The sequence below is a fragment of the Rhipicephalus sanguineus genome, chromosome 7, assembly GCF_013339695.2.
Source record: "Rhipicephalus sanguineus isolate Rsan-2018 chromosome 7, BIME_Rsan_1.4, whole genome shotgun sequence".
Lineage (NCBI taxonomy): Eukaryota > Metazoa > Arthropoda > Arachnida > Ixodida > Ixodidae > Rhipicephalus > Rhipicephalus sanguineus.
In genome coordinates this window covers 148,940,033-148,965,851 of record NC_051182.1, presented here as the reverse complement: position 1 = coordinate 148,965,851, position 25,819 = coordinate 148,940,033, and positions in this window count along the sequence as shown.

The following is a 25,819-nucleotide window of genomic DNA, read 5'->3' as shown; positions in this document are numbered from 1 at the left end:
CTCATCATGCAACTCCTTTTACCTCGTAAGCAGCACAAAATAGAGCGGGGATACTCCAATTTTCAGGACTTATTATTTCGCGCATGACAGCATGAGACTACGTGAGTATACGTACAGCAAAAGGTGATCGACTATATAATCCAGCTTCAAGGCTCTTCCTCTAGGCTGCGCGACATACCTGTTTTAACGCGGTAGCGTTAGAGAGCTCGTGTCGCAGAAATTCCGCTGTCGGCGTCGGCACCGTTGGTTGTGAGCGAAAAATCATCCGTGAGCGAAAAATCGAGAAAGCAGCAAATAAAATAAACGATAAAATCTTCGGTCCCAATGAGGATCGAACCCGGGCCGTTCGCGTGGCAAGCAGGTGTCTTACCACAAAGCCACGATGTTGCTTGCAGCTGCTTCGGACAAAAACACTACATAAATGTCATGTAGTGAAAAGAGTCTCGACGTATTTTGTTCGGCAGGTGTCACGACGAAAACGAGCCGATACGGTAGGCGCATTCGCGAGGCCGGACCTAATAAAAGTTGTTTTCATTCATTCATTCATTCATCAAACTACGTCGAAAAACGCCGGGATAGTGCAGCCATCGCCGCTAAATACACACACGAACTTTCAAACAGCTCTAAAAATGGACAACTATGTCCATCTAGAGGAAAACATATCAAGCCAACGCAGCAAACGCTAGATAATGTGCTGCCATCTGTGAGGCATTGTGAGAAATATGTCTCGCCTTTTCATGGCTTCCGAGAGGGCCGGCGCGCGGCGCATATCTTGGAGGCCATGCGACTCTTGCTTTAGATCGAAAGCCTGTAAAATTCGCGCGCGTGCGTGCGTGTGTGTGTGTAACAATACACATTAATAAGTGTGCACTTAGTGGTTGAAGTGCGCACTAGGGGCCGGATTTCGCTATCGCGTTCAACTCTTAAAGGCGAAGCTTAAGGGTCCCCCAATTTTTTGTTACTTTTTAACACAATTTAAAAATATAAATCCCACTGACAACGCGAAAAGAATGCTGGAATTTGTCACTATATTTTCCTGTCTTTTCATTTTTACCAGAACATAATCACATGTTGTGACCAGTTGTCCGTCCCTTTAAGCAAATGCACAAGGAACCGAGTGACACTTTCTGTATGGCGGCGAACGTTTCACGTAAGAGACGTTCGGTCAGTTGTCTTACTGAGTAGCCGTACAAATGATTATACATTTCAAAGAGAAAATTTACAGCACACCCTGCTCTGCTTTGGAAGATCCGTAAGCTGTCGCGCAGAAAAGTACGTCACAACTAGGAGCCAGTCTCGGTACTACTGCTATGGAGCCGAAAATCAATGCAATTGCTCGTTCCTCAGATTTGCCAAAACCCTCCAAGCGGTTACAGCCAACTCTGTGAATTTTCTCAAATTATTAACTCGGCCACATTACGAAAAACTGAACCGCGGAGTACAAGATCAGTTAAGTTTGATTCGCAACGTATGATTTTATACTCATACGCACAAAATCAGCAAAAACAAGTTACGATAAGGCATAGTGTCCACACTCATATTCTGTCTTCGTCGCCACAAGTCATATGAAGATGCTGTCCCCATAGAACCTGCGTTCGCTAGCTTTCAACGCGATAGCGTTTAAGAGCTCGTTTCGCAGAAACTCCGGTGTCGGCGTCAGTGTCGGCGTCGGTGTCGGCGTCGTTGCTTGCGAGCAAAAATCATCATCTTGACCGTGACCGAAAAAACGGGAAAGATGCAAATACAATAAATAATAAAAATATTTTGGTTCGAGAGAGAATCGAATCCAGGCCGTCTGCGTGGCAACCAGGTGTTCTACGTCAGAGCCACACGAATGCTCGAAACTGCTTCGAAAAAAAAAAAAACACTATATGGATGTCATGTAGTTGAATGAGTCTTTAACGCATGTAATATTGCATGGCAGAAGCGTAGAATCGCGCCGGGCGTCAAAACATGCGAATTACGCAAGGAGGGGATGTTTTAAAGGCCCACTCATTACAAAGCGCTCAGACATATTTAGTCGTCATGAGCAGCAGACGCATCAACAAAGTGAGCAGCTGCGTAGGTTCGCCTGTTCTCTTAGAGACGCGTAGTGCGCCCTACGCTGATTCGCAAGAGGAAATATTCGGGCGTTGTGGGCACTTAGCAACTGTACTTGCAGTATGCATTCCAGGACAGCTCGAAACGGCCAATGTTACTCGTACTGTTCCGTTTTCTTACGGCACTGGTTGAGGCATGCACCGCGAACCCAACAATTGAGAAGCTGATGCGCGCGGGCCCCGATTACACTATCGCGTTCTACTCTTGCACGCGATGCTCAAGCGTCCTCAAAGTTTTGCAGCGTAAGCTACAATGGCCGAGCTAGAGCAGTTTCGCGTGGCAGTCCGAGATCCGTGCTGCGCATGCGCAAAGAGCAGTGACGTCACACAGTGCTCAGCTGGCGCACCGGGGCCGCCGCGCCGAGTCGCCGCACCTCGCCGATCTGCGCATTCCAGAGATGTGACGTCATAGCCGCGGCAGACATACTGGCTGCTGGCGCGTGCCCAGCTGTCCGCCTCCGTTGCTCTGTGGCCGTCTGACGCTGCGCCGGGCATTGGGGCCATAGTGACGGCAGCGTGTTACTACACTGACCACCGAGCCGTCTTTGTGGTAATAGAGAAATGGCGTTGAGCAAAAAAATAAGTATACACGTGTGACATGATGCGTATTGGCCGCGACGGCCCACCACTGGAAACGCCGGCGCTACCGTCGGCGTGACGTGCTTGGCAGGATCACGTGGCCTCAGCGGCCGCGTCGGCCGCTTGTGCAGCGCTGCCGTGTGCATTGAAAACGAGTTTCAAGTTCCACATGCGCTGCGGTCTGTTTAAATACGGAATGTTTTCTTCCATTTTCTACTCGACTGAAACCATTGTAATAGAGTGGCTGACCTCCGAAGGCGACTAACATGGGGCTCTACCGCTCGGAGCCGCAGTGCCGGGCTTACGCAACGGAGTCCAGTGTCAGACTTCGCCTGTACATGCGGGACAAGAAACTGCGGGAAGCATAGGTTGTAAAGCTTACAAAGGGCATACACATTACAAATGGCATACACATTAGTGCGCGCATTCTGTTATACACACGTAGTGGGTACACTGTTGTCATGAAAGTGCTGTTGAAGAGGGCGGAAATCTTTACGTTTACTATAGGTATGTAGAGACTGTGTGTGTGTGTGCGTGTGTGTGAGACCGGGTGACAGAACATAATGACAAGCGAAGCACGGTGAGGATGGGGCCGCATATCGCTATCGCATTCAACTCTTAAAGGCGAAGCTTAAGTGTCCCCCAATTTTAGCCTCCGGATTCTAGTCACGGTGTAAGATATATACTGTGATTCTGGTTTCAGCCTTCTCGTTTCTTTCCTCCTGTGACATAGATCTACAAGAGCCAAAGCATTACCCACTAGCTCGCGCCACCACGAGCCACGGGACGCTCTTATTTTACGTTGGCCGACTGGCCATGAGTGGCGCGCCGCTACAACACCGAAATGGAAAACTAGTGTGGGACGCCTAGCGATACGACGCAAACGCAGCGCCGGAACGATGCAGCATGTTCGCAGCTCGCATATTTTAATTTCGCCATGTGTGGCGTCCCATGCATATTATCCAACGCCGCGTGCGCTTGTATTCTGCCGTTAGTATCCTGCAGATCGAATCATACATGGCGTAATTGTCTAAAGGCAGCGCGCTATGGAGCGAGGAGTCTCAGGTTCAAATCTCAAGTCGGGCGCATCAGAATTTTTTCTTCTGAATATTTTATTTGTGAATTTTATCTACTTATACATACATATGCATATCCGGGACATGACGGCGATGGCGAAAATTCCCCTGAGAGTGTCCATATAATTGCTATCGCACTAAAAAGAAGGTGGCTTTTACCTTTCTAGTCGTCTTAAACAAATGCAAGAACCGAAAGGCACTTTCTGTATGGCGGTGAAAGTTTTACGTAAGAGAGGGTCGGTCAGTTTTCTTGATGATTACACATTTTAAAGAGAAAACTTGCAGTATATTCCGCGCTGCTTTGTAAGAGCCGTAAGTTGTGCAGAAAACTAGCATGACCACGACGTCATCAAGGCACTGCCAATGGAGCCGAAACTGAATGTAATTGTTCCGTCTTCAGATTTGCAAGAACCCTCTAAGCGGTTACAGCCAACATTGTGGATTTTCTCAAATTATCAACTCCACCATATTCCGAAGAATTGAACCGTGCAATACATGACGTTAAATCTGATTTGCAACGTATGTCTTTATATTGATACGCACAAAATCACAAAAACAAGTTACGATGATGCATAGTGTCCATGCGCATATGCTGTCGTCGTCGCCACAAGTCAGATAAAGATGTGTCCCCATTAGAACCTGCTGTTCGCTAGCTTCAACGCCATAGCGTTAAAGAGCTCGTTTCGCAGGAAACTCCGGTGTCGGCGTCAGTGTCGGCGTCGTTGGTTGTGAGCGAAAAATCATCATCTTGACCGTGACCGAAAAATCGGGAAAGATGCAAATAAAATAAATAATAAAAATTCGGCAGACCCCACATACCGTGAGAGTCGATGTTATGCGAAGCATGTGGTGGGAAGGTGACTGTGGCGTAATTTTTTTACTGAGCGAAACGTTACAAAGTGACGCTAAAGATGTGTATAAATCTTACACGCATACATATACGTTGAAGAGCCGCATATTTATTATATAACCAGTTGTGTAGAGTTGGGTAACGCTGCCAACGGCAACGTGGACATTACCAAAACCAGAAGCAGTAAGGTGATGTGTAATGCTTGTCCTTATGACGGAGAACGTACGCACGTTTCACGAACCCGTGTGCATGTGTGGAAAGGTTCCTGACAGTTCTTGAACAAGGTTATCATCACCGTGGCCAGTGAGGACCAACAGCTGGTCATGACTTGTTATTGGATCCGGTCGTGATCGCGGTGACGAGGGGTATAGTGCAGCTGTTGGAAATTGAGGATGCCTCGGTTATTTTGTCGAGAAATTTTGTCGATAGAGCCGGCCACGTGTCACCTGAAGTCACCTTTCGCGTTGGTGAGTTACAGGCCGTCGCGGCAGGTAGGCCTGGATAGTGCCACGTAGACCAACATCAGTGGATGACGCTTGTATTCGTAGACTACATGGGCGTATGTGTCCTACGTAGCCTAGACTACAAAGCGGCTGTCAGTCAATCTGGCATCATCCTCGGTCAGCATGAGGCCATCGCCAAGTCTCGTAAGAAATGAAGAGGACACTGCGCCGCTCTGGCGGACTAAGTGCACTTTACGGTGCGATGGTGTGAATATCATACGTAACGTTCGTTAATTTATTCCTCCGGGGTCGACCAATCATAGGAATAGAAATGTAGGAATAGATTGTAATGTTTATTAGACTGCTATAAAAGCAGAGCCAACACTGGAACCACAGACGTTAATCTGATATGAAGCCTGTATCGTAGGAGTATCATGCAGTGTTTATTGCTTTCTTGCAAAATTAGATAGCCAGCACCATAACCACAATTGACGTTGCACCGACATTACGCCTGCATAAGCTGTTTTTCCAAACCAGTTTTTATACCTGGCGTGGCTCTGTGGTAGAATACCCGATTGCCACGCAGAATGCTTGGGTTTGATTCCTGCCGGGGTCCTAATTTTCATTCTTTCCATTCGTCGGGTCAACGCTGCCGATGTCGGTTTTTCTTAACGCTCTCCCATTTAAGTTACGAATGTCTGTTCTCGCTGTTCCTGGGTAGATATAAACTGTCAGTCACCTATGGCACATACCCGTACACCGCGGCCAGTGGCAAACGGGTATGTGCCACATGTGTCTGGAGGAAAGGGTTTGACGACGTACGTGACAGGATTTTCGCGTTATTCATGTCATGACCCGACAGTCATATTTGTCAAATCTTCTTGCCCTCCTGTGCCAATTTTGGTCTACACCAAGTTAAGGAGGTGATCATGAAGGAAGGAAGGGAATAGGAAATGGAGAAGGCAGGGAGGTTAACCAGACGGCAGTCCGGTTGGCTACCCTACGCCGGGGGAAAGGGAAGGGGAGTGGAAAGATAGGAGAGACAGAGAGAGAGGGTGGAGCGAAAAAAAAGGAAATGATCAATAAATGCACTGACACGTATGTGGCAGTGGCACTGTAAAAATAGTCACAAGCGCACCCAGACGTAGGCGGCTAGATAGATAGATAGATAGACAGATAGATAGATAGATAGATAGATAGATAGATAGATAGATAGATAGATAGATAGATAGATAGATAGATAGATAGATAGATAGATAGATAGATAGATAGATAGATAGATAGATAGATAGATAGATAGATAGATAGATAGATAGATAGATAGATAGACAGATAGATAGATAGATAGATAGATAGATAGATAGACAGATAGATAGATAGATAGATAGATAGATAGATAGATAGACAGACAGACAGACAGACAGACAGACAGATAGATAGATAGATAGATAGATAGATAGATAGATAGATAGATAGATAGATAGATAGATAGATAGATAGATAGACAGATAGACAGATAGATAGATAGATAGACAGACAGACAGACAGACAGATAGATAGATAGATAGATAGATAGATAGACAGACAGACAGACAGACAGACAGACAGACAGACAGACAGACAGACAGACAGACAGATAGATAGATAGATAGATAGATAGATAGATAGATAGATAGATAGATAGATAGATAGATAGATAGATAGATAGATAGATAGATAGATAGATAGATAGATAGATAGATAGATAGATAGATAGATAGATAGATAGATAGATAGATAGATAGATAGATAGAGATAGATAGATAGATAGAAACGTTCAAAGTGCCAAAGGTTCGCTAAGAAATGCTTCGCACTTAAAAAACTTCGGTTCGAGTGAGAATCGAACCCAGGCCGTATGCGTGGCAAGCAGTTGTTTACTACAGAGCTACGCTATTGATTCAAACTACTGCGAACATAACCCCTTTACGAATGTCATGTAGTGGGAGGAGTCTACTTAACACATGTAATATATTGCGTGGCAGAAGCGTAGAATTGCGCCAGGCGTCAAAACATGTGAATTGCGCAACGAGTGGGTGTTTTAAAGACCCACCCATTGAAAAACGCTCAGCCATATTTAATCATCATCAGCGGCGAAAGCATCAATTTAGTAGTTGCGTACTTTTGGGTGCTGTCTTACGGACGCGCATTGGGCCCCTCGCTTATTCGCAAAGAAAGAATTATGGCGTAGTGGACGCTTCGCAACATTACCTGCAGTAGGCATTCTAGGAAAGTTTCAAACTCCGCGCAAATACTACGCGCGCAGTCGCTCTTTTCCTTACGACACAGTTGAGGCATGCACCAAGAACCGAAGCAAGGCTAGCAATTGAGAAGGCGATGCGCACAGGGCCCGATTACGCTACCGCGTTCTACTCTTGAAGGCGAAGCTCAAGCATCCTCCAAATTTTTCACTGTTTTTATTACCATGCAAACACACAAAAGCAAGAAAATATAGAACGAATAAAATAATAAGAGAAGAGAACAATGATCAGAAGCACTTTGTAAATTATGCGGTATGTGGCGTATAAAGAATGAGCAGAGTCTAAGGGCAGAGTCCAATTGGTACAGGGTGGTCGCATTGAGTCCGTACAGATTGTTTCCTATGCACTTGCACTTAACATGACTATGAGAAATTTTCAGTAATAGCGCAATTCTATGTAAGGGAGCAATTATAATATTTTTAAAGATGGCTTAACGAGCGCGCAATGATGCGGTACCACCTATGCGGAGGGCTGAAAGCTGAACACGTCTTAGATGATTATGAGAGCAAGAAAAAAACAAATAACAAAAGCAAGGTGTTGATGTGAGGCGGCAGAAACTCCATGAATGAGGCTTTAACGTAGCGGCTCTGAAAAGAGAGGCACTGATGGATAAACAAAAACCAGCGCTCCATTAAAGCTGGCAAGCAAAAACCTAGAAAAGAGATAAGACATCTATTTGAGAGTGTTTCGTTTGCTGTCTAGAGTATCGATCTTGCGCGCGGGTTTTTTAGAGCGTTGCATGACTTCGATAATAGCATGTACATGTCCTGGCAGGCCAGCCGCTGAATGAAGAAACGAAGATAATGGTACCTTATTCTTACTTCAGTAAAGAAGGAAAAGAATCTTCGTAGGCTAAGTGTGATTTTGCAATGACTGGCGCATATTCGCTTAAGCAGTTTTCTAATGTTGATGTTTGTTTTCAAAGTAAGGAAGTGCCTTTTCATTCTAGCAATATATTAGCTTCCAGATACGCCCTGGAAATGAACAGTAGTCGAACTTACTTTTAAAAGTAGTTTTTAAAGAAGATTTCCTTAAAGGCATTCCCTCTTTTTCATCATGGATGATATCTGGATATTATAATTAATTTTGTATTAAATCTTATGCAACCCGGAAGTGGACTCACGTACAACTGAATTATTGTTCCTGATTTGTTCCGACGCGAGACTAATAAGGCAAAAGAAATGTTGACTTTTAGGAAGAACCAATCTCTCCCTACCAAACCCCATCCTAGTCAGCCAAACCTAGCCTAACCTAACCTCAACTCACCTAACCTTCTTTCCACGTAACTCCACCAGTAGGTATCGCCACACCTTTGATGCCTTTCGTCTGCTTCTGCCGCACTGCCTCCGATAGAGAACACTTGAAGTGAGCTGAAACGCACCATGCTCTCCACGGCAGGCATTAAAGGAAGACACTTGTATCCGTGAAAATACGGTGCTGTGGCAATACTATAAAGCTTCGCTAGCATCCTTCGCAGCAGCCGGCAATAAACGGGACTTTGTGCTGTGTGCCCGTCGGTGGCGGTGTTTTGAAATAGGATATAAAGCGTCCCGCTTCGATTGTTATGATTGGAGGACGCTGCACGGAATCGCATCGAGAAAAAGAGTTTCTTCATCTATCTCAAGTTATTTAGCGGTGATCGAATCTGCCGATATACGCAAAGGCGTCTACAAGACGTCTATAAACTGTCGAAGTCACTTCTTATAGAAGGTCGATTTGGGCAGCTCGTATGCAAGCATCTGCGCCTTTTAGATCTTCATGCAGAATGATGATTGAATCAATAGATCTAGGCGGAAATGTCTAGAAGACGTCTTTAACATATAAGTCATTTCGTATAAGATGTCGATTGGACCCCCCACATGCCGTCATTTGCATGCTGTATACATTGGTGCTAAGGCTTCGTGGAGGGAGGATTCAAGCTATCGCTCTATGAAAAGTGGTTCATAATATGTCTATATCTATAAGCCGTTTGAGTCATTTGTTATTTGAACAGATCGTATGCGAGGAGCTGCTTGCGTGGGATCTTCCTGCGAAGTGATGACTGAAATAATAGCACTACGCGCAGATGTCTAAAAGACGTCTTTAACATGGTAAGTCATTTCCGACAATAGGTAGACTGGACAGCTCGCATGCACTCATTTGTATGATTGATACCTTAGTGCTAAAGCTTTGTGAAGGGATGATTCAATCTATCGCTATATGCTAAGTAGTCCATAGGACGCCTATCAACTTTCCAAATTGGTTACTGTAAGTAGTTGATTAGACAGCTCATTCCCCATTCAGCGACGCGCTTCAGACCTCGGTACTGCAGCTCTACGGAGCAATCGTCGAATCTGCAAATAAAGGCGGAGGTATATTGCAAATGAGTTCTGTGGGATCCAAGAGTTCGGCGTAAGAATTATACAATGGGTGGTTGCCAATTATCTCTTTCATAACACTCTGTCCACCTCGCGGGATTCCGCAGAACTCATTTGCGATATTATGTGTCCACGTGCTTCGAGTTATTGACTAATTCGCACTCATACTGCCGGTTGCTAGCGTCCTCGTTGGCCCAGTTGGCAGAACGACCGCCTCAGAAAGGCGTTGGTCCCGGGTTCGATCTCTGTACTAGAACGAATTTTACTACAACATGAAGCGTTGCTTTCTGAGAAATCCGTATAGGTTCATTGTGGCTTCGTGCTTCAAACGGGTCGTTGTAAATTACCCCTTTCATAAAGGCATAGTGATCTGTAAGACGTCTGCACTTTCTAAACTCATTTCTTGTGAGTGGTCAAATACACACTCATGTGCAGTTATAATAGCAATATTTATTGGGCTATAACGTCCAGAAACCACTATATGATTATGAGGGACGCCGTAGTGGAGGGATCCGGAAATTTCGACCTCGAGTGGTTCTTTAACGTGCACCTAAATCTAAGTACACGGGCCTCCAGCATTTCGTGTCCTTCGACATGCGACTGTCGCAACCGGGGTTCGATCCCGCGACTTTGGGGTCAGCAGTCTAGCAGCATAGTCTGTAGACCACCGCAGCGGGAACAATGTGCAGTTAGCCAGCAACAATCTGTCGATGGAAGTCTAAGGTTTCGTAAATTTCGCGCAGGATTAGCTGTAGAGATGGGGGACCTAGCCTACATTATTTCAGTATTGGCTTTCTGCTACCCTGCATGCATTTATCGATAGCCAGCGCGGCTTGCCGTTGCCACTATGTTACAGCTCTTAACTCCTCTGTGCTACGGTATTCGCGAAGCTGTACTTTATCGCCTCGCCGTTTAAGCATACCCATCCCCGCTGAGTGCTTCGGCGGCATTTGAGTAACAGTCTATTCGGCTTACGCGCGTTTTAAATTTTACGCGGCTATCAAGTTATGAAGCGTGTATCAAGTAAGTATGCCGCATATGCTCCTCAATAAGCCGCATTCTGTCTTGGTCTCTAAATTCTCTCCCCTATGTTCCACGCTTTGTACGCATACCATCACATATACTAGGGGTGGTTTAGTAGTATAGTAGGTGGGTAATATCGTAATATAGCCATTGTGAACAAGGGATCCGTACGGACCCCGAAACGTCATATTGGTTTGCTTTTTTTGACATTGGTCAGTTACCTGCTCTTTACCATGCCTTTACCTGACCAGACGGTATTCCGTCGAACTCTCGACTACGTAATATGGTAGTATCAGCAGTCGTACTACTAGAGAACGTAGTGATGTTTCTAAAATAATGATGGTAGCACCAACTAGCACTACTGTCACTGGTAGTAATATTGTAGTAGTAGTAATAATGATAGTAGGAGTAGCAGTAGACTCATGTGCGTGTGTATGTGTTGTTGTGCGTCTCCGGGTTCGCTTCTGTTTCTTAATTGCGCTAGCCTCGGTCAAGATTGTCACTGTTGTATACTGACAAACAAAGGAATAAACGTTGTCTATGTAGTTACTGTGATAATTTTTCCACGCACTTCTATAGATTATGCAGGTACTTAGTTAAGTGACAAAGCGAACTTTTCGCCAATAGTCTGCGCGAAGTCTTGCTGGTTGTCTAATGATAAGCAGGCTATGCAGAACGTATATGGTGTTGTTTTACAAGTGTGTGTGTGCGTTGCTGTACCCATGCACGTCCTATCGAACATTTCACGCGAGAGACCATGTCTCGGCCTGTCCACCCCTACCCAAACACAATTCACTTATGTGAATTGTGTTTGGTGTGTCGTCTTTACACACATGCAAACCTTATTCTACCGCATTTATTTTGATGCTGTCACTATTAGTTAACAACGGAGCATTTTTATGCAGGCTTATGCTGGCATGTGTGGGGTAATGCTGACCTGATCATTAATGTCACATAGTGCTGGGTAACGTCGGATAAATTATAGCTAGTGGCTAGTTCTGCTTGTGTTGGCTATGTCGGCTAATGCTGTCCAGTGTTGGCTGCAAAGATAGCTAATCTTGAGTGCTATTAGCTTATAATTTACAAAATGCCAGACAGTTTTGAAATACATCGATCAAATGACGGTTAGAGTGTTGGAATAGAATGGCAAGTGTTGGTTAGTGTTAACGCATGTACGCTATCTAGAGTTACGGCATTTCAATGTCCTCAATCAATCGCAACCCGTTCATGCTGTCGCGCATGCGTAGGCAGAAAACATGGTTGATCCCTCTGTCACAGGAATCGGAATAACACGAAAGTAAAGCGCGCCCTTACAGAAGTAACTGAATGTTTACTGTACACTGATATAAGAGAGTTTGCACAATGTATATTGATCTCTGGCAGCTAATGGCACCGTTTAACGTCTATGCACCCACTTTGATGATTGGTGGTCCAACGACTAAAGTCCATGTTAAATGATTAAACAACCCATTTAGGTAGCTGTTGTAGTTAACGGTGAAAGCGTAATCAGAGAACGAGGTGTGATATCCAGAAGAGCGTCGCATATTGGACGTAGAACTTGGTCGCCATCCCGCGGCATGTTAAAATGTGATTGAACACCACGGCCGGACTAGAGGGAAACGCAAAGCGCGTCGTGCCGCCCCGGTAGCCCAGCCGCAATTTTTCTCGGGGCGAGCGCGTGAGCGTAGAACGCGGTGTTGCAGCCAGGTGAGGCAGGCGCGCGTCGCAGAGCTATTTTTGGTTTGTATTAGCGCGATGCTATGAGCGAGGCCGACGCTTTTACGACGCTTAGGCAAATGTCGCCACCTCGAGGTGTGTTAAGGCATTGACAAAATTGAACTTCTATTGAAAACGCGCCGAATGTGACGGACGTGTAACGCGTTGTAGGTGCTAGTCGCGGAGACCACAGTAATGACGAATTACTTTACCTTACCGCTCCCAGAGGGAAACACCACCCCGCCGACCGGGAGAGTGGTAGATATAAAAGGCGCGTTTGTAACGCCTCTAGAGTCTGTGACCGTGGCGTAGTCAATAAAGAAAAAAAAAAGACCGTGGCGTAGTGGATAGCGTGCCCGGATTCTGTTGTTACAGACCGAGCGGTCGTGGGTTCGATGCCCGTTGACGGTATCTTTTTTTTCTTTGCTATCTGATCGTGTATACTTTTTCGACGTCATTTCCGTGACGGAAATACGTCATTGAAGTATTGGTGGACCCCGGCATAAAACACTTTCGTGTTAAAAGCCTGAGGAGGTTCTGCCTGACATTCTTGCAAGTCTGTCTACTGAAAACACCGCGTCTAACGGCCTAATTGTTGAGGCCCTTGATTACAGTGGCATTCTTGGCCGTAACTAACGCATTTAAGTTTTTTTTTAACGCTAGAGTACGCATTTACGTGACTGCTTACTATGTCTTGAAAGTTATGTGAGGTATGCTACGTTTTTTTGAACGTACTGTGTGTGACATATATGTGCTTGCTGACTACGGTGTCTTGACTGTTATGTGTTTACGTGATAATTCATCTACATGGTGTATGACTTCGGAAAATCATAAAAGGGACATCGTTCTTTGTATTTTTGAGACGTCATACTGGAGTGTCATGGTGTTCTTCAACTTGTATATTGTATGTGCGGCATATCTGGCACGTTCGGAAATTTTGAACCCTGTGTGTTCTATGTTCGACACGTGTAAGAGCTTAGCATAGTAGTCGATGCCTTACTTGTGCGCCAACATCTCCCTATATCATGTCAATATTTAAAAAAAAACGCGGTTAGACACCGTGTCTGCATCAGCGGCTTACGTTTGCGAAATTGCGGTACTCGAATAGACGTAACGTTTCGCGAGCAACCGCCCCTAAGCGCGTGACGCCCCGAAGCGCCTCTTCCATCGTGGCCAGAGTGAGTGGCCTTCAACCAAAGCTCGTCTTTCGACGCGTTCTGGTTAATTATTCATTTAAATGAGTGCAGCTGCTAGAGTCTCCTCATTTTAGACTCGGCACAGATTCGGTGGGGGAGGAGTGGAGAAGAGAGGATATGGCGTTAAGAGTCGTAGCGGTTCAAGTTGTCCGTGCCGTTTATCACGTCGGAGTTAACAAATTACCCCGACGCCACTCTCACTCCCCGGTCGCATAGCTCGTCTCAAGGGCACATCACTAATTCAAGGCGTGAAGGGGAGTAAGTCAGCTGAGACGCTGCGCATTTACGCGAGTTGAGACGTTCTCGCATCCTATGGCTCTTAAAACGACTCGTCTACTGGCTTGTCGCGGCATAGAAAGCACTTTAACAATTTCCGGCTCCGGCGTAGCGGTGGTTGACGGCTTCCCCACTCTACAAGACGGCTTAAGCTGCTAGCGCCCGAAAGTAGCAATGCGAGCAGGAAAAAACCGAGCTTTTGCTAAGCCTATATCCACTCTCGAGGATTGCACAGTCATATGGTGCAGTTGGCGACGTGGGCGAATGCTCTGTGCCATTCTTGCAGCGGGCGAATTCTCTGTCCAGCAGACGACACGATTGTGGTCTTACTGCACACATGTAATACACATGTACACTGAAGATAAACAGCGTGAAAAAAGGCTACGATAAGCAAGCACGGGTCACAGGAATTTTCGTTCCCGTGTTTTTTTTTCTTTTTTGCGCCGGTTATCTACAATATGAATAAAAAACTAGCACAGTCAAGTACTTTAATAACACATGTACGCGCGAGGGCAAGTCTATATAGCAATAAGGAAAAATTCTGCCGCATATAATCCCCGTGGGCAAGGAAATACTGTCGAAATCACCACGTTTCTTGGTCGTAAAACGCCGCATAGCGTCACTACAATAGCAGTAATAAAGTGCCAAACGTGAGAAAAAAGCTAAGTCAAGAGACAGCTCCTCTTCACAACACTAACTTTCAGGATGTTTCACTGCGCCTAACTTCATACTGCTATGTTATGTCGCTGAACAATGGTAACCAACGCGAATCATACGCTCCTTGAATCCGGACGACTGCGCAGCTTACAGAAAGCGAAATATATTGCGTTTATATCTCGACGCATGTGATGCAGAAACTGTTTCATTTAAGCTTACTGCTTTACCATTTGGGAAGTAGAATCATTCATTTGAGGAAAATCCCAGCCAGAGTACACAATATCTAGCACGTTCCCTGTAGTCTACGTCGCATTCGTTATGATTAGTATTCAGCTCCGCGCAAACTACTACGACGAAACAACCCGGATACATTATTCTTCGTTTTTCGTATCTTCTCAGAGGGACAGATTTATCGCACTTCGGGCTTAGCTTGAGTTACGCTTATGAGATGATGCGCAGGCGCGTTTTCTTATTTTCACGTGTGATGGCCAAACATTAGGTATAAGCGAAACATTTTTATGATGCCGTTGATTTGTTAGTGTTCGCTTTACGGAGCGACAACGCATTTTATGGTACATAGGATCATTCACTTGAACAATAAGCGTTGTTCTATACCCCGTTTATTAAGGAATAAAAATGTGCATTGTCGCTTACAGCCTAAAATAAATACAAGCTCTACCCGCAAAACAGCGGCACGCTTGTTAGTCACCTATGCAAGATACTCGTGCAAGCTCGTTTCCTTTCGAATCGTGAGTACCTTTAACGCGACAACGCATTTCGCAGAAAGTTCGCGTCTCGTTTCGCAGAAACTCCGGTGTCGGCGTTTTTGGTTGTGAGCGAAATATTGTCCGTGACCGAAAAGTCGAGAAAGATGCAAATAAAATAAAATTATAAAAAACGTCCGAGCGAGTGAGAATCGAACCCAGGCCGTCTCCGTGGCAAGAAGGTGCTTTACCGCAGAGCGACGACATTGCTTGAAACTACTTCGGATAAAAACAGCGTATGTACATCATGTACTGGAAGGAGTCTCCTTTAGGCATGTAATCGTGCGTGCCAGAAGCATAGAAGCGCGTGAGGCGCCGAAGCATGTGGACTGCGCAACGAGTGGGTGTTTGAATGGCCCACCCATTACAAAGCGCCCAGACCTATTTAATCATAGTGGGACCTGTGCTGATTCGCAAAAGGAAGAATTATGGCATAGTGTGCACTTAACAACTGGACTTGCAGTAGGCATTCTAGGGTAGCTTGAAACGGCCAATGTTACGCGCACAGTCGTTAGTTTCCTTACGGCATGGTTGAGGCATGCACCGAGAACCAGTGCTAGGCTAGCACTTGAGAAGGCGATGAGCACGGGGCCCGACTACGCTACCGCGCACTACTATTGAAGACGAAGCTCAAGTATCCTCCAAGTTTTTTTCTTTGCTAATGTAAGTACCGCACATAAACAAAACTAAAGGGTCGTCGTTCCTACCTAAAATAGGACCTTCGGCTTAGCACTGACGTCAGAATTTCCGATCAAATTTGCCAGGACATTCAAGATTTAAGTGCGGAGCACTTGACGAGCCCGAGCTGTCGTATGCGGTCGTATGCTGTCATAGGCTGTCGTCGTCTCGCGTAGCTTGGCGTAGTGCTGGCAAAACCACGTATACCATACTGAGTGCGCGCTCGCGCCAAGGAGAAATCTTTTTCCGCTTGTTCTTCGAGCGCCTTGATGATGATATCAGGTGCTGAGCAGTTTAGAGGCCCGGGCTGTCGTACGCTGTCGTCCCTTGGCGTAACGTAGGTAAAACCACGTATAAAAGTAGAAAAAAAGAGGGAGCAAGGGACAGACAGAAAGAGAGAGAAAGGAAAGGAAAAAGTAGGAATAAAAATAAAAATAAATAAAAACAAAAAGATAAAAAAGACAGGATAGTCTGGAAAAGAGAAAAAGAAAGAGAGGAGGAAAGAAAGAGAAAATCGAAGAGAAACAAAGAAGGCTGCCCTGTTCCGCACTTCCTTCATGCTTGACACCACTAGCTGCCTTATTTTTTATTTATTTTTTTTACTTACAGGCAGTGGCACGAACTTGTGTCTGTATGAGAAACCAACTACCTGAAACACGCGAAAATTGCTTGACGTCAGGGAAATGAGCGAATGTGATTGGGTGGAACGTCTATGCAAGTTCTGCCTGGGCTTAACAGTGTTGGAAGTGGGTGGAGCTTGTATATTTATTCTTAGGTGGTAAACGACTACACGAAGAGGCACGCCCACAAATTTTCATCTCGCTTGCTATAAATTACGTTTGTTTTCCTTCTTTTATAGCATTTTCTTCTTATAATGGTGTCAGAGCTTATATTAAGTTCGTCGAGCACAATGAGACGCGACACAGGAGGAACGGAATGAATCGAACATCAGACGCTGTTCGAGTGTAGAGAGCTTTGAGCTCTAAAGACGAGTTCATGAATCATCATGAGGTATTGCGAACGCTTCTCTGTTTAAGTACAATAAAATGAAAAAAAATAAGAAACGACGAAGAACGAAATATAGTTAGAGAGAAAGAGAGAGAGGCGGGGGAGAGGGATAGGAAAGAAGGTAGGAGAGTAGGATAGAAGAAAGGCTTGTAGAAGTAGAAGGAGAGTATGAGTAGGGGGATAGATGGATATGAAGAGGCCTGGTATATGGATTAGTAAGTTTTCGCAAAATTTTCAACATTCATTCCTGAGTGCCGACAACTTCTGGCTGCTGAATTCTCTCCCGTGCGCAGGGCGAGGGAACGCTGTTTATTACTTCGCAGTATGCAATGAATGAAAAAAGGAATTATAAGACTCTTAGAACTGCCTTACCGCGGCACACACTAGACGTATGAAAAAGTCGGACCGGCCTGCCTGGTGACATGCTGATAGATGGTACGGAACAGACCACATCTCTTTTCATTTCTTCTGCGTAAATTTCCAAGGAGGCGTCGAAGGAAGGCGTGTTCATGACTGGGATGCCGAGTGCATCACGGAGCTAGCTCTCCCGTGGTTCAAGATCTGGCGCTAAGAGTGGTTTAAAATGAAAATAAATTCTGAGTGAGAGATGAAGCAGGCAGTCAGAGAATCATACACTGCACGTGAACAACAAAGTTTTCGAGGACAGCGTCCAAGACGAGGCGTAAACACAACAGGAAAAGTTTGCGGGACGCGAAAATGCTCGAGAAAAGCTTTATACTGGCTTTGTCTGGGAACATAACCCCCAAGTGAATGTTCCAGCCTGTACATAGGTATAATAGCACAAACATAACACGACACACAGAAAACACAGGACAGTGTGCGGTCCACCGGACACAACGCTCTGTCCTGTGTCCCCTATGTGTGTCGTTACGCTTGTGCTATGATAACAATGAACTATGAATCACCAATTAGGCTGCCACGAAACGTTGCTGAAGTCCAGCCTGTGGTTAGCACTGCAACCTTGCAGTCACCAGCTAGATTAAAAGCGTAACGCACTAATAGAGCGATTTGTTATGGAGACAATCGCGTCTCGTAAAGATTTGCTATGGAATGTGCATCATCTGGATTCGCTTAAAAAATGTGCACCTCTACATGGCATTACTCATGATGATGATGACGATTATTAAGAGTAGAAGTAAGATGGCTGCCGGTGGATTTAGGCTTCCAAGATGTGTGGCAATAACATATAAATCAAAAGAAATCACGATTAAATTGAAACTAGGTGAACATTTTGGGGCAAAGGATATTTAAAATTAAAGGTATTAAAGGCCACTTCCTTCGAGCCAATACCGATGTCACAACATACGCATCCGGGGAACTCACGTCTGTGCATTTCACAAGTTCGTCTCATTCAATCCACTTTGTTAAGTGAAGAAGCCGTTTTTGCCGAGAACGACAAAGATTATGCAAAGTTTGGTGCTATACGCTTTACAAAAATCTATGCCAGCTGAATTGGTGTTTGCGAAGATACTTTATAGCCTAGGGATAGCGTACTTAACAGCATAGGAATACTTTATATCGCTAAGATACTTTGCATGAATTTGTTCTGCGAAGCATAATTTTGCAAGAAGCGTGCCCTCCAAGATGGCACGCAGCTGCAATCTCGGAGGCTGTGGCTTAAACCCCGAAACGCGCCATCGAAGTAGATATAAGCAATCGCAAGAAATAGCTTGCATACAAGTCGCCGAGCTGCGATATGAGAAAACTGGCTCCGGATCTCCTAGTACCAATGAAGAGAGGCCCGCTTCCAAAAGAAGAATCTGGCAGCGAGTCTATCACCAGGGGGCGCTTGTCGCGTTCCTTTTGTGAGCCCTGTTTTCGTATTCATCCGGATAATCCCTTGCCCCAGTCCGTTCGCGGATACGCAGGCTCAAGAGCCTTGGCACCTCTCGGGAAGTTGTCCGGGGATTCTCCGAACCCGCGCGTCTTCATTCCCATGCAGCTCGCAGGCGAGGCTTAGCTCCGGCCCAATCTCTGCAGCAGAGTCGTTGAGAAAGCCGCTCTGAATTGCTCTAGCGAGATCGGTACGAGGTTGACACCGTTCGAGCCATCCGCTTCGCATCGAGATATCTCGGTTTTGTGCTTGCGGAGGTGTCCGTTTGGCTACGACTGCGTTGCTTTGCCGTTTGAAAGGTTTCCATCGCCGTAACAAGCACAAATACAGAAACAAACAAACAAACAAACAAGCAAACAAGTAAGCAATCAAGAAAGCATGTACGGACATAAAGAAATAAAAAGAAGGAAGGTTGAAAAGCCGCAACCAGAACAACGAAGACGTGTAAATCCATCTTTTCCCTGCACTGATAGACTGGCGTGGTGATATATCAAATGTTATTGGTATCATTATTATTGCATATTTATCATTATTATTTGTAGAGGTAGTAGCAGGAAGAGTAACAGTAGTAGTACCAGTAATAGTTGTAGGGGTAGCAGTAGCAGCAACAGCAGCAGCAGCAGTAGTAGTAGTAGTAGTAGTAGTAGTAGTATAGTAGTAGTAGTAGTAGTAGTAGTAGTAGTAGTAGTAGTAGTAGTAAAAGAACCAAGCTAAGCACTTAGCAATATGCGGAGAAATAAATGTTTGTCCAAGGGATATGCATTCTCTTTCTGTAAGTTTGCCTTTGCCCGCACTAAGCTTGTACATAAATAGATGCGTCACGGTGAGTGAAATAAAATTTCTGAAGTATGCGCGGGAATTCCCCACTGAAATCCGTTGGCTTATTTTTCGATAAAAAAGTGACCCGTGGGTGAATTTAACTTTGTCAGTACGGACAAACCGGTCTTAAGCGCACACAGTAAAAAGGAAACTTTGAGAAGACGCTAGAGACCGCTGGATCACCGAATAAACAAACGTTATTAAAGAGCTTTAAAGAATATCAAGATGGCGGTATCGACTAAAATTCTAACTAGCCCAGGTGATGTGCTTAAGGTCAAGTGCAAGAAATGAGGCTGGGTGGATAAAGACGATCTTCATTTACAGCTATTGCAGTAGCAGTCATGCGTTATGCTACGCTAATTGGATTGACTACTGCGGTTACTGTGACCCGCTTCTATGCTGACATTTGCAGCCAGCGTTCCGCGTTTGTGTCAATTAACCGGATCAACTTACAACAAACTTCGCTTATATAAATAAAAATGCTAAATACAGTAACCACTGTTGCCCAACTACAAAAACTACAAAACGCAAGATTCATATGTACACAAGTTTATTACCTGGTAAACTAGTGAAGGCACTGTGAGTCTATTTTCTCTTTCTGTCCATCAATGTATGCGTGGACATAAAAGCATTGCGATTGCTTTCTATAATCGCCTCAAATATCCCTCGATAAAGTCGTGCATGCTTAAAAGCCGTGCATTATAAAAACGCTTTATAAGAATGCACTCGTCTCAATTTACTAGGCAACAGAATATTCACGAAGCGCACGCAGTTATCTCTCGGATGAGTTTTCGCTGGGCTACATACACCTTTTCCCGGGATCGGCTCATCTGTAATTAAGTCGCATACAAATTGAGTTCTGCATCGTTACGCCGTCTGTAATGAGTGTGCAGAATATTCGGCACACCTAGTTGCATTGCGCACGTTGTTGTTGCTGAAGTAATGGGCTTCGCTGCAGCGCACGTCATTTACTGCAGCCTGTAGGACGCCACCACCTGTAGGCTCTGGAGCCGCACGAGTGAATACACACTGGGAGGTTTTTGTATAATTAATTTGCTCGCTTGTAGTAGCTTAGCGACTGCAAACAGAAAAAGGTGAAAGCAGTCTCTTGTCTTAGCTGTTAACCTTTTGTTCAAGGCTTCTTTTAGTTTACATAGAAAAACCCTCCTGGGGGGCTGCCATGCGCAGCATGGAACTCAACAACCAACTCCTGGCAGTCCAGAGGGCCCGGGACATAGCCGAGAGGCTCCAGCTTCCGGCAACTTCCTGGGTGGACCCACCTGGCTGAGCTAGCGGGACCTCGAGTCACGTTCAGCTTCTGCCACTTTTGGACCCCAATAAAGTTCTCACTCACTCACTCACTCACTCACTCACTCACTCACTCACTCACTCACTCACTCACTCACTCACTCACTCACTCACTCACTCACTCACTCACTCACTCACTCACTCACTCACTCACTCACTCACTCACTCACTCACTCACTCACTCACTCACTCACTCACTCACTCACTCACTCACTCACTCACTCACTCACTCACTCACTCACTCACTCACTCACTCACTCACTCACTCACTCACTCACTCAATGGATCGTCCGACCGATCAATCTCTTGTTCTGAGCTGTTACCCTTTTGTTCAGCGATTCTTGATCATGTTTATATACTAAAACAAATGCGAAATAATTAAACTAATATCAAAGAGTCAATCCGTACGCTTGTCGACGGCTGGTCACTCCCTCTATCAATCGCAATCAATCAGTCACTTTATTGATGAACCGTCTAGCAATCACTTACTTATTAATCAAATAAATAATAATGTACGCAATCAGTCGATTCAAATCCAAACCAAGCTCCTGCAGGCAGCCGTGTTCGTTCGTCCGCCGATCACCGACGTTACCGCTGACCTTCACATTGGAGTACCGAATGAAACCGTGTTGACCATGTTTGACCCGTGACAGAAGGGTGCGCTTTTATATTTGCCAGCACACGCCCAAAAACGTTCATTGGAGCACCTCCCGCGAATCCTGCATTTTCTCTTCACGTAGTCCTCTCACTTTCTATAAGATAGAGTAAAAAGGGAAAGAAAAAAGTTGCGAAGCTTGCACTAATACGCGCAAGGTTTGAAACAAGGAAATTGGACGATTCTGAAGTCTAATCTGGTTGCTTCTAGGTTGTTGCTAGGCTTAAGCTAGGTTGGTCGCGACACTGATGTCCAAACTCCAGAACCGAGCGTTCGCGCCTCTCATAGATCTGCGGGCACGTCGTCACGGGCGTAGGGCTTCCAACACTTCTGGCTCTTCTCGCCGCCGCCGTTGCCTTTCCCGTTCCCTAGTGTAGCAGCTTCGCACTGGTCCTGGCAAGCCTAAAGGAAGAGCGCAGCCGGGTGGCCTTGTTTGTTCCTAATTATTTTTTTTTGCTTTCTTCTCCTTCTTCCTCTCTGCTTTTTTCTCTCTCTTTCTTTCTCGTTATTTCTGTCTTGATCTTTCTATTTTTTCTATCTGCTTCTTTCTCTATCTTTCTATAACTTTCTTTGTCTTTCTATCTTTTTATGTCTGTATTTCCATTATTTCTCTCAATTTTCCCTCTCTCATTATTTCTCTAGCTTGCTCTCTCTCTCTTAGTGAACCAGAGGTAAGTAGTGGGATTTGCCCAATTTCTGTGGCACATACCCGTTCATCATGATGATTGTTTTCTGGTTGGCCGCACAAATTGCGACTAGCTTAGATATCTTCGTTTAAAAAAAGGGGGTCATGCGATGCAGGCTGCCGAACTGGCAGTGTCCAAACGGTAGAGGATGATTCAGTGACGCCACGCTCGGAGAAATGGCCAGTAATTCTCTATGAACAAAAGACTGCGTAAAGAATATCAAAAATCTTGGCCGTACTTTACACGGCGAGAGTGTGCCCTTGATCTGTGAGGGAGAACAAACGCAATCGTGATATAACAAAAAAAGAAGAAAAAAATGAAAACCTAACAGCCTAGCAAAAAACGGTTATAAGTACGGCATGCGTTTTATGTTGTACATACTTATTACTTAGTGATTTTTCTTCAACTTTTGTGAAAAAGAGTAGCAGCTGCGTTTAGATGGCGGCAACTACTCCGATCACACACAGCGCAAAAAAAAAAAAAGAAACTCGCAGGGGTTTCTTATAAGCTTGTCTAAGACGACTCGAAGACGAAAGCCATCTTCTTCTGGTTCTTTTCTTCTTCTCAGTCGATGTATTGATCCTTCCCCGCCCACCTCCGAAAGCTTTCAGCACCTAACGTGGTTTTGCACTTCCTCAAGGATCGTATGCATTGCAAGCATTCTTCACGTCACCTGGTTTTGAACTGACTTCGTGATCGGCACAGTCTTGACAAAGCACGATGTGATGTGATGATGTCATCATGGGACGTCATGTTATACGACCCCATTAGAGACGACGTGATGCAGTCACAAATTTGGTGATCTGAGACGTCATGATGACCTCATATAGGAGCTTTCACGTGGTGATTATTTTTTGCGTCTCTCGTGTTTACGGTGACGCCGTCGACAACGCCGACGGTCGATTTTCGCGTTTGACGAGGGGTCTAGGGCTTTCGCCTTAAAAGTTCAGAGTAATAAAAGCTGCACACGTTCAAGAAAATTAAACATGAAATCGCTTTCAAACGTAAAGTCATCTCGTATAAGTCGGGTCATTGTCTCGCAGGAGTGCAGCGACGATCTCTCAGACAGCGAACACTCTCAGACAGCCGAGAAGGGCAGTGATGTTCGAAAACGGAAAGAAATAAAAGAAATAAACGAAACAACATAAAAGAGTAAATAGATCTAATACGGAAGGTAGAGTGACGACACGGAGCGAAGACCTTGAAAGGCTGTTTCTCGAATTCGCGCTGAAGAACTTTCATTTCACGTGCGCTGTCAGTTGGGATTATACACAGTGACTCCTCTTAAACCTCTCTTTCGACGCTCGCCATATAAAGGCCCACGTGCCACCGATGCACTTTCACGGCTCCCGAGAGAGCCGAAGAAACAGTGCGCACTCGAGCTCGGAGCAAAGGAGGATGAAGAGAATAACGCATTTGGTGCGGAATGGGTATGGTAGAAACAGGGTATTCTCAATTCTAAACGGTCTCAAATCGATACGAAAGATACACATGCGCCTTGAGCAGCTCCTCTTCGGAAAAAGTCTAGCTCTCCTCTGTCGCCTTGACCTCTGAGATTTCAGGTTTTTTTCTCTTTATTATTTCGACGACCTCGGGTCAACAGACTACGCTTTCTTCTCCTCAGATTACAGCGCACAGTTTGATACAGGCAGAACGCGGTTTGTTTCCTTCTATTTATATATTTTTTTGAAAGAGTAGGCTTCTTAAGAGCATTATGTTTCGAGTTAACCTTCTTATGGGTTATAAATCTAGATGGCGGCGTTGTTGTACGCAAGAAACCCAGCGCCATGAGCATAGAGAAATGCGGCCTTCCAAGGTGTGCCGGTCGCATGCGTATTTGCATGCGCCGTGTTCAGTATTTAACGTTTTCTCGATCGTGGCCTCCTCCGCGATCAGCCGTTTCGTGTGTGTCAATCTGATCTTTTATCGAGGTCACTTGTCGTGTCCCATTCCCACATCTCCTTGTTGCCTGGACACTCACAAAAGCTATTATAGCTATGTGTGCAATCATATTGTAGCACTCGGATTAGTAACGTAAATGTCCATTCATTTGCAATTTTGTACGGTTTGATGATTATTGACAAAATCACGATGCAAGCCGTTATGTAAGATTAGAGAAGAAGCCAGAGTCCCACCTGGGCACCAGTCGTCTTAAACACATTTAATAAAAAAATATTCACTACGGATTCGGTGGACTCAATTTTTCATTATGTTGATGTTATGTTGAAAAAGTCACAATTTCGCCGCAACGGCGGAGCAATGAATGCGATAGCAACAAATTGGAATGTAACGAGAATAACGGAAAGCAGCTCGAAATTGCCAGCGCGTCGCTCGAGCCCAAAGGACGCATGAAAGGAACGGACACAGGACGAGCGCGAACTATCATGCGTCACAGCTCGATACTTGAAGCGCACTGCTGAAACATAAAGCAGGACGCACGAAACGAACGAACAGGTATACACAGGACGAGCGCGAACTAAACGTCGCAGTTGTTACTTATTTCTGTTTGAACAGCGCGCACCTTTCGCAAACGCGGCCTCTGGAGCGAGCGAAGTGACCTTCGTACGCTCTGTGACTTCAGCGCGGACACCGTGGGGAAAGCACAAGACATACAACCTCCCGCTCTACCCCGCGCCCGCCCCCCTTCTTTCCTTGAGATAAGCGCACGAAGGCGACCACGCCCTGTCGGGCAAAAGCATCGGCGTGCTCCTCGCCCAGCACGCTCCTCGCGCCATCTCGCTGGTAATGAAGAAACGCCTATAGGCGCCTTCCGTCTCTGAGTCCGGCCAGCGGTAAAGGATGTGTATATAACGCTCGCCGTTAGCTACGTGGACGATCTGCGTTCCGTGGCGTAGTGGCTAGCGCTACGCGCTGCCGAGCAAGAGGTCCCTGGTTCGATTCCGCGCTTCGGAAGCATTTTTCTGAAATATTTTTCTTTGGGGACACCGGAGCATGCGGTCGTTGTGGAAGGAGACGTTTGCTGAGCAGCGTCTTGAGGTATGGTAGTTGGTAGGGTACGGGATCTCAGCTCCAGGGGCATCGAATAGGAGCACAGCACTCTCCACCAATTTGTTGAGGCGTTTATTGGACGGTAGTCGGCGACGATATGCAATGGCGACAGTCAAGGCACAAACACGGACTCAGAGCGCGAGCGCGAAGAGCGAAAGGCGACGACTCACTGGAAGGCTATAGAAAGCGCAACCCATTACTCATTAAAGGCTTCGCTACAAGATATATATATACATACTTATACATATACGGTGCATGACGGCGACGACGGGGACGGACAAAAACCAGCCGAGACTGTCCATATAATTGCTGTCGCAATAAAACACTTGAAAATTATCAGTATATTTTGCAAACGAGTAGCACGTTTAGCCATGGACAAAATTTTTACCCCATCCTATTGTTTGAAGTGTGCCGCGCTACAATACCTCGAAAGAAACTGTTTCGACACGTACGACGAACCTCGCCTAC